Genomic DNA, 17,703 nt, shown 5'->3' on the forward strand with positions numbered 1-17,703 from the left:
ACTTGCAAATTTAAATTTTCTAAGAAAACCACCCTCTACTGTCAGAAGTCATCCTCTCTCAGGAGCCTAAAGCCTCGAGGACAGATTTCAAAGCCATAATACTCCACTATCTACTCAAACGCTGGTTTGTTTTAAGCCTTATTCAAACCTTTGTGCACTTCAAGTCTAACTCTTCCTACCACATCTTGGCATTCTGTTGAGAAGTCTTGAAGGCCTTCAGTATCTGTTAGAAAACATTTACAATTTATCAACCTGTCCTGGGAAAATATGCCCCAAGAGGTTCTTCCAGCATAAAATTGCATGTGTCTATCAGTGAAGATGACCTTGCAATTCTGGTCATCTATTATCTATGTATCTATGTATCTATTCTGCATAACCCTAAAAAAGTCTATCTGATACAACTAACTGATCTACTTCTCTAGACACACCAACATGTTCACTTTTACACCATGGACCTGGTCATTGAACAGCCAAGCTTTCAGAACCATTATGCTCCTCTGGCAGTGGGGGCAGGTAAAGTTGAGGTTAAACCCTTCCCATTACCTAAAAGTCTCTCTCATCACAATAATCCATAATAATCCTAAACTGTTTCATAACTCATCTCTTTCAAGACAACTTCTCCAACTGACCCAAATGATATTAAATTACTCCTTTACTCTGTAACTCCTCCATGTTTAGTCAGTTCTATAAATCACACATGTCAATGAACTTTAGAGATTCGGTTCAACCGATAGTAAACAAAAATTACCTCATGCTAAACATCTGAAATTTGCTCAGCCTCAATTTTTCTGTTAAACAGAGACCTTCATTCCCAAACGATGTGACTGGTATATTTATTTACAATTATTTCCATAGTACTATATTCTTCATATTCACTTGTAAAAAGTATTTGTCTCCCAATACAAGGCAAACTAAAGTCTTTATCATATCTATTTTTTATGTTTCCACAAAACCCAGCAGCATTTATCCTCAACAAGTGAACAATGTTAATAAACATAATATTTATCCTAATCAGATTTGAAGGACTTTTGAAAGCAAGGTATTTTTTTTTTTTACTGACTCTTTTTTTCTGGATTTTCTAATACAGTTGCATAAACATGTAAAAAGGATTATATTAGGTACATTATTTGCCATATTAACATTATTAGATATATCCTCACAAAATTACTGCATGTAAATGAGAAATATGTGTATTTCATTATTTACAAAAGCACGAAGGTATTACGCAGTAAACAAAATGCTATCAAGAGAACAAAATCAGATTGTACCAAGGAGTTTAAAACTTAACAGACAACCTGAGGTAATTAGAAATAGTATGCATGTGGGGGTGGAGGATGCCCCTGACTAAAAGGACAGGGAGATAAAAGTGAAAGTCAGCAGGTGGTATCTGCTTCACTAAACAGGTGCAGTTATGAGTATGATCTGAAGCAGTCACACAAAGCTAAATATGTTGAATATGGAAAGAAGGAAGTCTCTAGAAATAGAATATTAGATTTGTAGAAAGGAGAGTAACATGGATGCAAAAAGAATGCTTCTACATTAAGCCATGCAAGCGAACTGACAGAAAATAATAAAGAAACTGAACCAATACTAAGGTTCACACAAGGAAGGACTAGGTCTAAAGGAGAGAGGAAAAAACGGTGGGTTATGGATCATCCTCGTGTGTTATGTCAGAGTTCAAGAAGAGTGCAATGCAGTATTTTGCCTGAATATAAACGATATCATTATTTTACAAAGTTTCTATCCAGAAAGAAAATTCTTCCTATTTACTCCTCAAAAAGTGAGGCAGCAATAATTAAAGGCATATTAACTGTGTATATTCATAGTACATAAACTTTTACATATGCTCTCCCATTTTGAAATGCAACCCAGATTTTACATTAAGTCATTTCAGCCCCACACCACTCCACCACCTGAAAAAAGAAAAGGTGTTGCTTTCATTTGACTAACAAAATCAGACATGGTACTCGCTCTCTTTTCAAATTTTAACCTCTGAAGCAGGTATCCCCTGGTAAGAAAATCTAACGTCAAAATCAAATTCTTCACTCTTTCATTAGGTTTGAATCACTATCAAAAAATTATATAGCCAAAAAAAAAAAAAAAGTTGAATTAAATTATGGACACAAATTTCAAATGCCACAGAATCCAAACTCCCTCTGTGAAATCTTCCAAAAAGCCAGATTTAGACAACTGATATTAGAGGAGATCACCAGATCAGAAAGGTTAATTAATAATCATCCACATCACAATCCAACAAGATTCCAAATGTCTCACCAAAGAACTATTATAGTTCTCCTGTAAACCTCAAACTTCTAATATTTTGCCTTCTAAACTGCACTTATTACTAATTTATTGGCTTTAGCTTTTTTAGACCAAACTATATATAACTGCAGAAGCATCCGATCAGCATAAACCACCACAATTAAATGATACAATTTTAGGCCAGCCCAGTCCTCACACACACACACAAAATTAAAAACTTGATATTTTAGAGATGGGAAAAAATGGCGTACAGGATAGAAGCTTTGTTCATCTCTCTTGAAACCAAAGCAAAGTTGTGAGAGAAACACAGAGCAAACAGCAAGGAAAGTCGCCTGGGATCGAGACGAACAGAAGCATTACAACTAGGAAGAGAAATAATTAATCAAGCTGCAATGGCAAAAGGGAAGAGGAGGCGATGACGTCACGCTGCCCTGTTTCAAGAGGTGTTTGCAGCTGCCTGGCTGCCACTGCCATAGCCTCTGTGGCTATGGCAGTGGCAGCCAGGCAGCTGCAAACACCTCTTAAAAGGGCCATGCCCACGAGTAGACTTTCATGGTGACAGACCTGCTCATTCTGAGCTCCAGTGCCGGGCTGGTTGCATGAGGGGCACGAGGGACTTACAGGGGGACACTGAGTTGTTGGAATGAGGGCCGGGCGAGGGTCTCTCCCAGGCAGAAGTGCTGGCAGTATCCATCCACTGTTCCTCTGTTGAGCCTTCCCCAACTCCCAGTGTGCAGACACAAGCGCCGCCATAGCTGAAATGTCATCAAACTGGATAACAAGGTACTCTGCCCAGAGGATTCCCTGAAATTCCGCCTCCTCCAACTCGCGGCCCCACCCAAGCCACATCCAGGTGTGTCTTTGGCAAGTCTGGTGCTCCTTGATGAACAGCGCCAAGACTTACATTGGTGGCAGCTGGCCTCAGTTTCTGGTGTGGTTTCTTGAGGCAAGTATAAGCACAGCATCTGTGGATTGCTCGATGAATCTTAACAGGTGGCCCCAGAGGGGCATAGGGTGGGGTAAAGTTGATCTGCAGCTGAACCCCTCTTAGGACTGTGCCAGCCAACACCTACTACACAAAGCCATGCTAATAAGATGGGGAGACTTAGGAGCTTTGTTTAGTACATAGAAACAGACACAGGAAGGCAGCCAAAATGGGAAGACAGAGAAGCAGAAACCATATGAGAGAACAGAACAGAGATCCAGTAATAACAGAGTCAAGCAACCTAACAGATACAGAGTTCAAAACACTGGTTATAAAGATGCTCAATGAACTTAGGGGAAGAGTTGAACTCAATGAGAACTTTAACAAAAATATTAAAAATATATATATATATCAAAATGGAAATGGAAATTATAAAAGGGAACCAGCCAGAAATGAAGAACCAGCCAGAAATGAAGAGCAAATGAGATGAAGAGTATATTAGAGAAAATCAACAGAGTGGATAAAGAAGAGGATTGAACCACCAATATAGAGGATGGGGAAGCCAAGGACACTCAATCAGAATAGTAAGAAAAAAGAAGCCAAGATTATAACAATAATTTAAGAAGCCTATGGGACACAAATATAATGTAAAAATAGCCGTGTCATAGGGGTACCTGAGGAAAACAAGAAGTTGAAGAGCTATTTGAAGAAATAATGATGGAAAATTTCTCTCACCTAGTAAAGGAAATAGACATACAACCCCAGGAAGCTCAGAGAGTCCCAAGAAAGAGGAACCCTAAGAGGCCTACACCAAGACACATCATAATTAAAATACCAAAGGTTAAATACAAAGAGAGAATCTTAACAGCAGAAGAGAAAAGCAGATAGTTACCTACAAGAGAGCACCATAAGACTGGCAGCTGATTTCTTAAAAGAAACTATGCAGGACAGAAGAGCTTGGCACAGAATATTCAAAGGGATGAAAACCCAGGATCTACAGCCAAGAATATTTTATCCAGCAAAGCTATCATTTAGACCTCAAGAACAGATATAGAGCTTCCCAGACAAAAATAAGCTAAAGGAATTTATCAATACCAAGCCAGTATTACAGGAAATGTCAGAAGGACTTCTTTAAGAAGAAAAAACATGTATCAAAAACAGGAATAAAGAATGGTAGTAACTACATTCCTATCAACAAGTACCTCAAATGGAGAATTAAGTGCTCCAACTAAAAGATAGAGTGGCTGAATGGATAAGAAAACAAAACCCCTACGTATGCTGCCTACAAGAGACTCACTTCAGATTAAAAGACACACACAGACTAAAAGGAAGGGGATGGAAAGATATTGCCTTGATGGACCTAAAGGGTATTGTGCTGAATGAAATGGGTCAGATAGAGAAAGACAAATATCACATGATTTCCTATACATGTGGAATTTAAAGCACAAAATAAACAACAGCAAAAGTGGAAATAAACTCACAGATACAGAGAATATTTTGAGAGCTACTAGATGGGAGGGGAGTTGAGGGGAAGACAAATAAAGGAAAAGGGATTAAAGTTTTCCACACAATTTATTTTGGCAGTGAGGAATCCTTATGCAATGTACCTATTTATTCAAGCATCTAATAAAATAGTTTAGATACTTTGAGTTTTGGGGTTTTTTTTTTTCCTATTTCATATACCTATTACACATTGTTCATGAGCAAAGGCTTGGAAACAAAACACATTTACTAAACCATATTATATAAGTAAATTTTATATACCAGCAGTTCCTTTTTAGAGTATAATCTGTTTGGAACTCAAAACTCATTTTCCCTTAAAAAACAATGTTGTAAGCACAGTTAAAGTTCCTAGATTAAGTCAAAAAGATTATGTAACCATCATATAACGAATTCTAGTAGTAAGAGTTTTTGACCTAGGTTTTAAAATCCAGGGGCAAGCCAAACAACATCAAGAAAAAAGAAGTTTAAAAAGACCAGCGCCTTTTTTGAAGCTCAGGAATAGCCCCTGGCAAAATTTTTAAATAGGCAGCTTGCCTTGGTATCTTTTGACTACCCTCTAGTTTGTACCCCCCCTATCATGGAACCCAATCCAAGTCTGGTCTCCCATGATGCAAACCTTATCCAGTCCTCTTCTCCCATCCATCCTACCAGTGTTAACTGATCACATTTAGGTATGAACAAAGCAACTCACACTGAACCCCTTAACTCCAACCTGGAGCATTTCTGATCATTTATAATGATGTGAAATACTCAGGCCACGTCAAAATAGACATTCTAGATCTAGTATAGCACCAGCCAGTCAACTTCTCACAACTTTTATCATTTAGAAGTAACAGGCCAAGCAGGAGGAAGAGGCTGCCTGAACTAGAGTGGCAGGGATGGAAAGGAGAGAGAGACAATAAGATATATCTAGAAGACCAATGTGGTGAATGATGGGTGGGAAAAGGAGGCGGTATAAAGAGTCAAAGATGACAATGGCTTCTGGCTAGGTAGGTGTAGTTAAGACTGGGAAAACAGTAAGAGAACTTCACTTGCAAGGAAAAGATAAAGAGCTAGATTTAGGTTTTAAGGCCTACCCTCAAAACCTCAGTAATCTAGGCTTTACTTAAACAAGTATCTATTAAATTTCACCCTCAGTGAAATGGGGAAACATAACGCCCAATTTGTTTGTGAAGATTAAACAGTAAAAATACTTTAGAAAAACCTACTCTACTATAAAGAATAAATACTCCTTTTTTTTTTTTAATTCATGTAAAAATGAACACTAATACAATATTCACTGGGTACATCTTTATTTCCCTATCACAAATCTTTCCAATCGCCACCCTAAATAATTCACACTAAAGCCACCAATGGCTTCTTCTTGGTCATTTCTGTTCTAACATCCTGGTTTTTTTATTTCATCATTTTATTTTTATTTTTGGTTCACCTCTGCCTTCAGTCTTTACAGCATCTCTTATAGGAAAATCAAACTAAGGAAATTAATGTGTTTCTTTTACTCTGTCTACTCTATTCCCTACTACTCCAGTCCTACTTCAAATCTATACTCCTTCAATAGTCTCACAGCCTCCGTTTTCCCCCAAGGTTTTAAAAAAACAAACAAACAAAAAAAAAAAACCATTCTCCCACCCAGAAAACAATTTTCCTGGTTATGAAGGTCTGACCACTCTGGATAAAGGGGGAAAACCTGAGGTAAATGTGTTCCTCTTTGTATTAAACTTCTGCAGAGAAAAGAGTTGTAGGAAGTTAGAATATCATGGCTCCTCCCTCCCAAAAGAACCAGACTTTATAAAGAAATTTAGGAGTTTCGCAAAGAGTAAGAAAGAATGGGCAGGAAAAAAGGAGGAAACTAACAAAATAAAAAAAAAAAAATAGATGTATGTATCACACGACCTGCCACAATTGGTTATATGTTTCACTAGGCATGTTTTGTGGCCTATATCTACTGTCATACCCTTTCTGGGGGACAGGAGTTAACTGTCCCCCAGAAAACTTCCTGTTGAGATGAGGGATGAACATCAGACATTCCTGGTGGCAGAAGGTAATTAGTAAACATCTATATGTAGTCAGAGGTGAATCAATTAGATAATCACTAAGATTCTCAAAGTGTGGTCCCCAGAGGACAGCATCAACATCCACACCACTGGGGAACTTGTTAGAAATGCAAATTATTTGCCCTCATTCTAGGAATTCAGCCCAGCAATCTGCGTTTCAACAAGCCTTCCAAGTGGTTATGATGCACCCTAAAGTTTGAGACACTAATAGATAAACACTTGCCTATTATCAAGGTCCTCCAAGTTTATTAGGCATATCATGGATCTTGCTCTTGGATTAATGTGAGATCTCCCTGTATCCTTGAATACCTAGAATAGTGCCTGACTTGTTTGTTGAATGAATGAGTGAAGAGCCTTAAAATAAACTTCCCCCTTACTAGTTTTAATGGAATTGTTCCTTGTAATAAAAGTAATCTTAATTAGGTAATGTGGATGGGAGTAGGGATGGGGCATACACAAGATGGCCAGAATGTGGAACTAAGCCATGGAGCCTTAGAGAGCTAGGACAGTGTTTTGAGAAGAAAGAGCTAAGAAACACATCCTGTCCAAAAGAAAAAGTGAAGGAATTTCAAGGAGCAAAACTGAGAATTTAACAACAGGGTCAAGGATTTACAACTATAAGGAACTGTAATTTGACCCTGTACAAGACTCAGGCAAAAGCAGAAAACTGTCATGCTTTCTTGAGCATCTAGGAAGTTAATAAAGACTTTGACCTCTGCATCAATATGGGGTGATAAAAGTCTATGTATCTAATGATTTACCTGATCTGTATATAATTCATATCTTAATATTCCGTGATAGAATCTTAAGGTATAAATTATTTCCACCATGAAAATAATTTATGCCTCTCAATTCTACCGAAGCAGACTGAACAGGGAGAGAACCATAAAAAATAAGCAGTCAGACTAAATTCTCAGAAGCTCTTAGAAGCAGAATTCTACCTTCTTCCCTTATCCCTTGTTCATAATCTAACTACTGACAGCAAAAACTTACTCCTCAAAAGGCATAAGAACAAAAACAAATAAGAACTTGGGGTTTGGGGGCTTGCCTCTTTTGTCAAATTCCTTAACTTCAATTCCCCATATGTATAGAAAGATTCTTTCTCAAACACTGTATTAACAATATTATAGTCCTTCAGTGGTTTCCTAAAATGAGACCCAATGGTCTCAATAAATTATACTTAAACTACTTACCATGGCCTCTTTTTTTTTAAGAGAGACATTATTCCACATTTTTAGACTAATGTCAGTCTGTCCTTCCTCAGAGAGAAAACCTCACCTCTTCCAAAAGCCCTCTCCTGACTGGCTACAAAAACCTTCGACGGAAAGAAAATTATCTTATTTCTGTTACCACATGTACGACTATCACTGGTTATGTTTCGATCACCTATGTTTATTCTTGTCTATCTTTCTTTTTAGATAAGATATTTAAGGGCCAGCAGCAACCCCCTATTGAAGTAGTAAGACTACTTGGGCTGTGCCCAGAGTGAATGCAATGTTCTTTCTAATAATCCATTGCTCAACTCGATTAGATACAACATAGCCATCTTACAGATATCTACAGCAAGCCTAAGGGGCAGCAGAAGGGACCAGAGAGGAAGGGACATGACAGATACAGTCCACACCTAGATGAGACTATGGGAAAGTAAGGCAGAACCCACAAAGCCTCAATCATTCTTCCTCAAGACCATCATAATACCTCCAAAAAGGCATTTGACTGAATCAAGTTTTAACCCATCAGCTATCCCTCAGGACATTTTCTTGCTATTATCACGACTCTATTTTATCTTAAAAATGATAAAGTTTTAAAACAAATCAAAATACTAATGGTAGACACAAACTATTAAAAAAAGCAAGTCATTTGGGGAAGACCGGTGTCCATAAATTACTTACCTCCCCCTCTCCCAAAGAAGGGGTGGAGATGTAAGGCAAAAATAGCACAAATCAAAAGGAGAGCTCCAGCTCTAGGATGCAGTGCACCTGTACTCCCTAGCCCTTTCCTACTTCTCTTCCATCCTCCATCTTCATTCTAATTTTCTGGCCACCTGCTACTACTGCTGAAGAACAGTAAGAATACAGAATCTGAGCTAATTCATCTCAACCTGCAAGGCAGTTTATTTTAATTACCTGAATAATACAACACTATTGGCTAATATACCTAAGATTTCTGTCAAACCTTGGAGAAGATTTTTTATTTAATAATCTCCTTCTACAGAAAAACATGATATTGAAGAACTTCACTTGTCAAAACTAGATCAAAGTTATAAAAGTTCCATACGAAATAGAAGTTTACAGGAAGAAGTCGACAGCTTTCTTCTCAACAGTTCTCTTATCCCTACCTAGCTGTCTTCAGCTTCATATAAAACAAAACTACCAGCATTAAGGCAGCAAACATATCCCTCCCATTTTTCCAACCAAGTCTTCACTGATAGACTCAGTCACTTTCTAAGTTAGACAGCTCAGTCTCCAGTTTAAAAGTTCTGTGGCTAGTTTAAGTTATGACAACTCAAGCAGTTCTATTTCTGCATTTGCTAATTAAAATCTTGCCAGAGATATGATTTTTAACTAAAGCCAGAAAGAGGTTAGCTGAGATTAATTTATGATGAGGCTACAGAGACAAACGAATATTCCACAGAGGCAAACTACCCATTTTTCCCCATTGAGTGTTGTAGCTCCAGGAATCTACTAATTCTTCACTTATTCAAAAATGAAAATGATAATAAAATTCTCTAGTGTTGACAGCAGGTGATTTTTAACTTTACAGCTGCCTGACAGGCACCTACAGGCTTTACCTGGCCTCAATCTGTCCAGTTTAGAACTGCCAATTAGTAGCTCCTCAAAAGCAAATCTCAATGTAAGCCATTAAAAAAAGTGCTTTTCAAAGTGTCAAATACAATGAATTAGTCAAACTCAGCACGTTAGAATATTCCTTTTCTCAAAATAAAACCTGGATGCCCAATCTAGGCTTCAAGTGTCAAAGTCAAGTGACAAAGAACCTCATTCCAGAGCAAAGGAAAGGAGCAAATTCTCAAAACAGTTGTGATACACACATATATACATGCACACACACCCCTTAAATACAAAGAATGCTGCATCCAACAGGTGTCTTCACTGGTAATCTTAGCCTTTCTCTATTGTGGTTCCACAGAAAATTAAGCACTAATGTCCTAAGGCAGAAGCTGGCAAACTTTTTCTGCAAATATTTAAGGCTTTTCAGAACACATGGTCTCTGTCACAACTACTCAATTCTACTGCAGGAGCTCGAAAACAGCTGTCAATAGTTAAGCAAATGAATGAGCGTGACTGTGTTCCAGTGTAACTATTTATGGACACTGAAATTTGAATTTCATATAATTTTCACAGAAATACTTTTCTTCAATGATTTTAAAGCAAAACCATTCTTACAAAATAAAAAAAAATGTTTTAGTTCTTTCTCTAGATTTGGCTCTGAGAAGTAGTTGGCCAACCTATTTCCTAAGGCATCCTTTGTACGTAACCGATTAAATTCTCTCCTGTGCATCTCGTATGGTATTAATTATGTACCATCATACAGAGAACTGAGAAAATAGTCACTCAAATCGTTTTCTGTGTCTACAGTGCTGATTGCCTAATAGAGGATTCTGTCTAGTATGAACTTAACTGATGAGATTTTATTAGCACTTGTTATCTTGAGCAAATAACTTTACATAAGTTAAAAGTATTTTTTAAGTCTCAAAATATAAAAAATATAAAAAAGAACTTTCACATTCAATATATTGCCAATGGATGATATAAATCAAACTATTGCAAATTAACTCTTTGGTTAATATATCACCAGAAATAAGAAATTCTTTTAGTAAAGCCAAGAATTCAATTATGGTCTTTCAATCTATTTTTTTATTTTTTATCTTCATATAGTCTATTTCTTCTTAAAGCAGAATCTACCTGAATAAAAAATCACAAGTATAAATTACATGATTGTCTCAAATCCATACTAGAATTGAGTTCCAGCTTCACTTCTTTCTAGATGAGTGAGCTGGAGTTAAGTTCCTAATTCTACTCAAGCCTCCAAGAGTAGTCAAAAGTATATAAACTTAGGCAAAAGAGTCTGTATACCGTGTAGAGCTATAGAAATATCATTTGCCATTATTAGATGCTCAATGACTTTCTTCCTATTATTATTTTCTTTTTTATAACACTCACTAGTTTCTGCTAGTTTCGGGATCAGTGGAATATTGTGCACTTAAGAATATATTCCATTCAACACATTTAAGTAAAGCATACTGTGAGGTACCACGGAGGAAATAAAGATGACTGAGATGGTCTCAGCACTCAAACAGCTTACAATGAACTTGGACATGTACATTTAAGTCAGTGCTATAAGCCAACGTTCTCCAACCTTTTTGGCACTAGGAATTGCTGCTCCTATGAGAATCTAATGCCTGATTATCTGAGGTGGAGCTAAGGCAATGATGCTAGCACTGGGGGAGTGGCTGCAAATACAGATGAAACTTCGCTTGCTGGCCCACCACTCCCCTCCTGCTGTGCAGCCAGTTCCTAACAGGCCATGGACCAGTACCAGTCTGCGATCCGGGGTTTGGAGATCCCTGCTGTAAGAGAAACAAGTAAAAACCAATGTGAATGTACTGTGGAATCAGAAAAAGGTTTACAAGTGTTTAATAAGGGCCTGGGTATGTGATGGGAGACATACTGTAACAGAGGGAATTCCAAGAGCATAGGTACAGAGGTGAAAGAACACTATACATACCCAAGAATACAGAGCAGTTCAAGTTCTACAACAAATTCCAAAAGGAGAGTTTCATTTTTAAAATCTTACCAGGAAAAGAAAAACCTCACCATTAGCCTTTAAACCTCTCAAAGGTAAGCATCTTGAAGTGAAGAGCTCATTTTAAGATAAAGAATAGGGAAAAGTATGATCCATGCTGGTTTCAACCTACTTCATCATCATTTCCCAAAACACTTTACAAACATTATCTAAGAGGATATGTTTAGAGGGGGCTGAGTTAGAGGGAGGGGACGAATCTGGCTTAGCAAGTCTCTGAGGGAGTGGAGAATGACATACAGAGCTCTCTTGATGATATATATCAACCTGCTTCAGAAACCATTTTCTTAAATTCTTCAAGTTATCAAAGTTCTCAGTAAGAAAAGCAACATAACAAGTTCTTAAAAGAATAAACTGTATGCTTCCTTGGGAGGAAAAGGGACTAGGAAATCTGGCATTCTTCTAGAGTTTATTTTCTTACCTATATTACTAAAAACCTTTTCCATAACCAAATTTTATTCATGTTTACTCCATTATCAACCACAACAAAACAAGTTTACCCTAGAGCTGTGCTTAAGCATAGTAAATTTTAACCTAGAAGAAAATTTCTGAAAAATATATAACAAGCAATAAGAAGGGTGTTCTATAACTGTTACCTCTCCCTCCCAAGAATGCCACTGCACCAGTCACTCCACCAGTGACTAAGGATGGCCCTAAACTCTTTGCTAATGCTCTCATTGAGAGATGGAGTCCAATTCTCCAGCTCTTGAATCTGGGCAGGCTCTGTAACTGCTTTAACCAGCAGAATATGGCAGAAGTGATGCTATGCCAGTTTCCAACTGAGCCTGTCCATTGTGAGAAATGATAATAAATTGTTTTTTAAGATCCTAAGTTTTGGAGTGGTTTGTTAAGAGACAGACAACGAGAAAAGCCATCAGATCACAGCTCCAGCTTTCAGGCCTTTCACCAAACCAACAGCAAAAAGGCTGTTTTCACTTATAAAAGGAAATAAAAACTCAGGAGTTATAACTTTGAGAGATAGGTTTTTAACAGAATATGCTATCAACTCTCAGAGCATAAAAAAGCAGACTAAAGTGTCCTAACTCCTCCTAAGAAATTCAAACTGCCAAAAAATAATGTCAGTAAAGTTCCATAAGGAAAGGTTATATACCAAAGGCATATACCAAAGTGATGCATTTATTCTTTACGCCAAGGAAAACCCTCTTGTCTGAAAAGTTAGATACCAAGAAGTGGTCATCTCTGGAAAGTTGTATTTGGGAAGGAGAGAAGTATCAGACAATTTTATGCTTTACTCAGTTATGAATCACTTCAAATAAGCATGGAATACTTTTTTAAAAGATTTAAGATATTTGCTTTGGAAAAAAAACAAACCACTGTAGCCCTAACCAACTTTTAAATGCTTTTTTGGTACATTAAGAATGATAGCAAATGCTTTTCTTAGCTATGCTTTCATAGAATAAAAGATGGTCTCACCCCCCAAACGGATACCTATTTTTAGCAATGAGTAGAGCCTATGCTCTAATTTGCATCTTTCATCCCACCAGCTACATGCTCCTGCACAGCGTGGCACTCCCAGTTAGCATAGCAAGGGGAAAAAAGACTGTGAAATTGATCTGACTTCCTTCTTTCAAGCTCTGAAGGATACTAGGTAATGGGAAAATAGTTTGAGAACCCCCCATGCCTCCAGAAGCTCTGTGCTAGGCCTTATTGCAAGCCATTTTCCATGGTGTTCACCTCTCAAGGCCTCTACCACACTCCCAAACCCAAGAAAACTGGCAAGAGGGTTAGATGTATATGAAAGGGAGTGACAGCAAATCAAATCAGAAAGTGCTGAGCAGAAAAGAAAGAAAATCATTCTTCCTCTGAATACCTTTAAGTTTTCATAAATTATCCACATCTCTGGTCTATTCTCTTTAGACCAATTCCTTGCTCCTAAGATATTCCAACAGGAAACAGATAAGGAAAAGATGAAATTCAGAACATTTCATTCTGCTTCTAATTAAAACGTCAAGTAAAGTACCGAAGTGGAAAGGAAATCACAAGGAAAGCTACAAAGTTTTGAAATTATCACAGAGTTTTCATCAGGCTGTTCTCCCATGTATCATTAAGTGTTGACAACTCACTATTATCTATAAGCACACCCAAGAGCCCTTATCAACCCTCAGTTTATCAAATTCCCAAAAAGGATAGAAACAAAGGTTCAACAAGTTCCAACTACCAATATTTCTTCCAAAACATTTATTAAAAGTCCTATGATCTCAGATTCAAGTTTTTCCCTTTACTAAACCCAAATACTCCAATTTAGTTCTATCCCTCAAAGAAAAATAGATACCCAAATTGATACAAAATAAATTGCTAAATCAGCAAGAGTTCTATAAAAACTAGACATAGAAAAATATAAGTAAAACTTAGTAAATTTAGACATAACACAAAAAACAGATTAGTAAAAAATGACCAAAGGCTCACCCATGCTCAATACATTACTAATACACGGCAACTTGAGCAGATGGAGAAGAGGGAATCATGTTGTGTTATTTTTAAAGCAACACAATATAGTTGCTTCTCTATATCTGCAAATTACCCTCAGATGCTCAAGACCCTTATATAAAATAGTGTAATATTTGCATATAACCTACACACATCCTCTCCTATACTTTAAATCACTTCTAGATTACTTATAATACCTAATATAAATGCCATGTAAACAGTTGTTACACTGTATTGTTTAGAGAATATCAAGAAAAAGTCTGTACACATTCAGTACACAAGCAACCATTCTAGGCCTAACTACGGAGTGCACATCAGCGACAAAGTAATATTTTTTCCAAATATTTTCCATCGGATCCGCAGTTGGTTGAATCTGCAGATGCACAGAGGGCCGACTGTAGAGAAAAAGTTAAGAAATGATCGTATTGTATGCAGCATTAGTTATACATCCATTAACTTTTGAGATATGTTCTAATCATTTTTTATAAGGTAAGAAACTACAAGAATCCACTGATGATAGAAAAATTGTCAGAGATTTGGTAAATATAAGTCTGATCCAGAAATGAAAAGGAAAAGAGGTCTCATTGATGAATGATTGTTGGGTGTATTAAAGGTTTATTTAATGAGGAAAATGCTGAGTAACTGCAAAAATAGGCTCAAACGTCAAGTCATTAGGCAAAATCTGGTCTGTGAACAGGAATACAGTGGACCACATAGTTCCCCAAACAAAACTCTCCTAATTAGCTTCAATACTGCCTTCAGCTTCAGGGGAACAGGCAGGATTTTACAAAATTGGACCGCACATGAGGACAGGCACACTTTTGTTTAAAAAAACATTCCTTTTAAAAAAAAAAGTCACAGTGAGCTAAAGATATTAAAATTTTAAAAATCATTCCCTAGTAAATATCAATACATAATGGATGAGAAGGTTTGGAAATGGGGTGGTCATGGGGCCAGGATCTCCCAAACCATATCTAAAATCAAATTGAGGCAACTAGAAAAAGCGAGGCTGGAATATAAAGTTATCTAAGAAAATTACAATCTATCCTAGTTCATTTCCTGATGTCAGGTTTGCTGATAAGTGATTTTTGTATTATTATTTAAGAAGCAAATTAGCATGTCTATAAACAGAATAGACAAAATGGTGGTATAATCACACAACGGATACTATTTAATAATATGCAATAATAAAAATGAACAAACTGATATACACAACACTGACGAATATCAAAAACATTACACAGAGTCAAAGGAGCCTTAACCTAAGAGCATACATACCATATGATTCCATTTACATGACTTTCAAAATAGGCAAAACTAATCTATAGAGAGAAAGAAATTAGAACAGTGATTGCCTGGGGAGGGAAACAGGGGGAAGGTGGGGGAGAGCAGACTGACTGGGAAGAGACATGAGGGAACTTTCTGAAGTTTGAATAACATAATGTGGTACAGTATATATCTTGAAAGAGGTTTGGGATATGACAGATGTACACAGATATACACATTTGTCAAAACTCTTCAAACAGTATTTTTAAGATGTCTTTTTCACTGTATGTAAACTGTACTCCAAAATTTAAAAAAAAAAGTTAAACTAGTTAATAATATGCATGCTGTCGACAATTTATTTGGAAAATTAAAAAAAAAAAGATGGATTAATAGATAAATATCAAGACAGAAAGTAAAGCAAAATATTACAGAATCTAGTGGTGGAGAAATGGGTGTACAATTTGTATATGTCTTTCAATTTTTCTGTTTTTCATGATAAATGAAAATTTTATCATGAAATTTTTTAAGACAGACTGTTGAGGGAAAAACAGATTAGAGATATAATCTCTTTCCATTAAGCTATTACTCAAAAAATTAAGGCTCATCTGGAGCCTCTTCATTATTTAATGGTGAAAGACTGAAAGCTCTCCCAAGATCAAGAACAAGACAAGGATGTCTGCTCTCATCATTTCTATTCAATCTTGAACTGAGGTTCAAACCAGAGCATTTAAGAAAGAGAAAAATAAAAGGCAACCAAATTAGAAAGGTAGAAGTAAAACTACCCCTATTTGCAAATGACATAATCTTGTATGTAGAAAAAAAAATCCTAAGGAATTCGCTTAAAAAACTATTGGAGCTAATAAGTTCAGCAGGATACAAGACCAATATACAAAAATCAAGTGTATTTCTGTACACTATCAATGTCCAATCTGGAAATGAAATAACGAAACAATTCCACTTACAACAGTATCAAAGCACAAAACATACACTGGAAAGTTTCTGAAAGAAACTGAAGACACATAAATGGAAAGATATCCCAGTGTTTAAGAACAGGAAAAATAAGTATTGTTAACATGGCAACATTTCCCAATTAAATTACAGATGCAATACAATCCCTTATCAAATTCCTACCTAGCTTCTTTGCAGAAATTGATAACCTGATCCTACAATGCATATGGAAATGCAAAGGACCCCAAATGGCCAAAACAATCTTGATAAAAAAAGAATATTGCAGGGCTCACGCTTTCTGATTTCAAAATTTATTACAAAGTAAGTACTTAAGACAGTGGCATCAAGATAGGCATTATAGATCAATGAAATAAAATTGAGAATCCAGAAATATACTCTTACATTTATGGTTAACTGATTTTCAACAAGGGTACCAAGAAAAGTCACTTGGGAAAGCATAGGTTTTTCAACAAATGGTGTAGGGACAGCTATATATCCACATGGAAAAGAATGAAGTTGGAACCCTATCTCACACCATACAGAAAAATTAACTGAAAACAGAGCAAAGATTTAAATGTAAGAGAAGAGTCTACGGCCTTGCTACCCTGAACAAGCCCAATCCCGTCTAATCTCGGAAGCTAAGCAGGGTCAGACCTGGTTAGTGCTTGGATGGGAGACCACCTAGAAAGACCAGGTGCTGTAGGCATAAAAAATAAATAAAAATAAAAATAAATAAATGTAAGAGAACTAAAACTATAAGACAATTAGAGAAAAATAGTTACAAATTTTTATAATTGTGGATTAGGCCACATTTTCTTAGCTATGACATCAAAAGTACAAGCAAGCAAAAAAAAAAAAAAGATAAATTCGACTTGGACAAAATTTAAAACTTTTGTGCTTCAAAGGACACTGTCCCCAAAAAATGTGAAAAACAGCCTAGAGAATGGGAGAAAATATCTGTGAATCGTGTATCTAATAAGGGACTAGTATCCTGAACATACACATATAAAGAACTTTTACGATTCAACAATAAAAAGATACAACCCACTTAAAAAAAATGGGCAAAGGATCTGAACGGCTATTTCTGCAAAGATACACAAACAGCCAATAGGCACATAAGAAGATACCCAACACATCACTAACAGCAGTCATATAGCTAAACAAAGTGAAGACTTTCTAGAAAACAACACAAGGCAAAATAATATTTTCATAATATCTGAAAAATACAATTTGACCTTAACTCTCATCATACTATGTGTGAACTAATATGTTCTTTCTTCTTATACTGACACATACAACCCATATCATAAATAAAATATAAATCCCTATCAGCCAAGAAGTTTGCCTTCTCATCTTTATACTTCATCTAATTTTTCCTAAATATATTCTGAGCTTTATTTTTAAGAAACAAATTTAATTACCTCTCACATGACCATTTCCCTTCTACCCCATCCCAACCTACACCCCTCAAATAAG

General features: G+C 36.4%; 1 protein-coding gene and 1 pseudogene across 2 annotated transcripts in view; one reads left to right on the forward strand and one right to left on the reverse strand.

The window, feature by feature from the left end:
* Positions 1–17,703, reverse strand: part of ZFAND3 (zinc finger AN1-type containing 3) — a 319,318-nt gene that overhangs the window by 287,802 nt on the left and 13,813 nt on the right. The gene's annotated exons all lie outside the window — the stretch shown is intronic.
* Positions 16,815–16,933, forward strand: LOC120597768 (uncharacterized; annotated as a pseudogene).

The sequence above is a fragment of the Pteropus medius genome, unplaced genomic scaffold, assembly GCF_902729225.1.
Source record: "Pteropus medius unplaced genomic scaffold, Ma_sr-lr_union100, whole genome shotgun sequence".
NCBI classification, from domain to species: Eukaryota; Metazoa; Chordata; class Mammalia; order Chiroptera; family Pteropodidae; genus Pteropus; species Pteropus medius.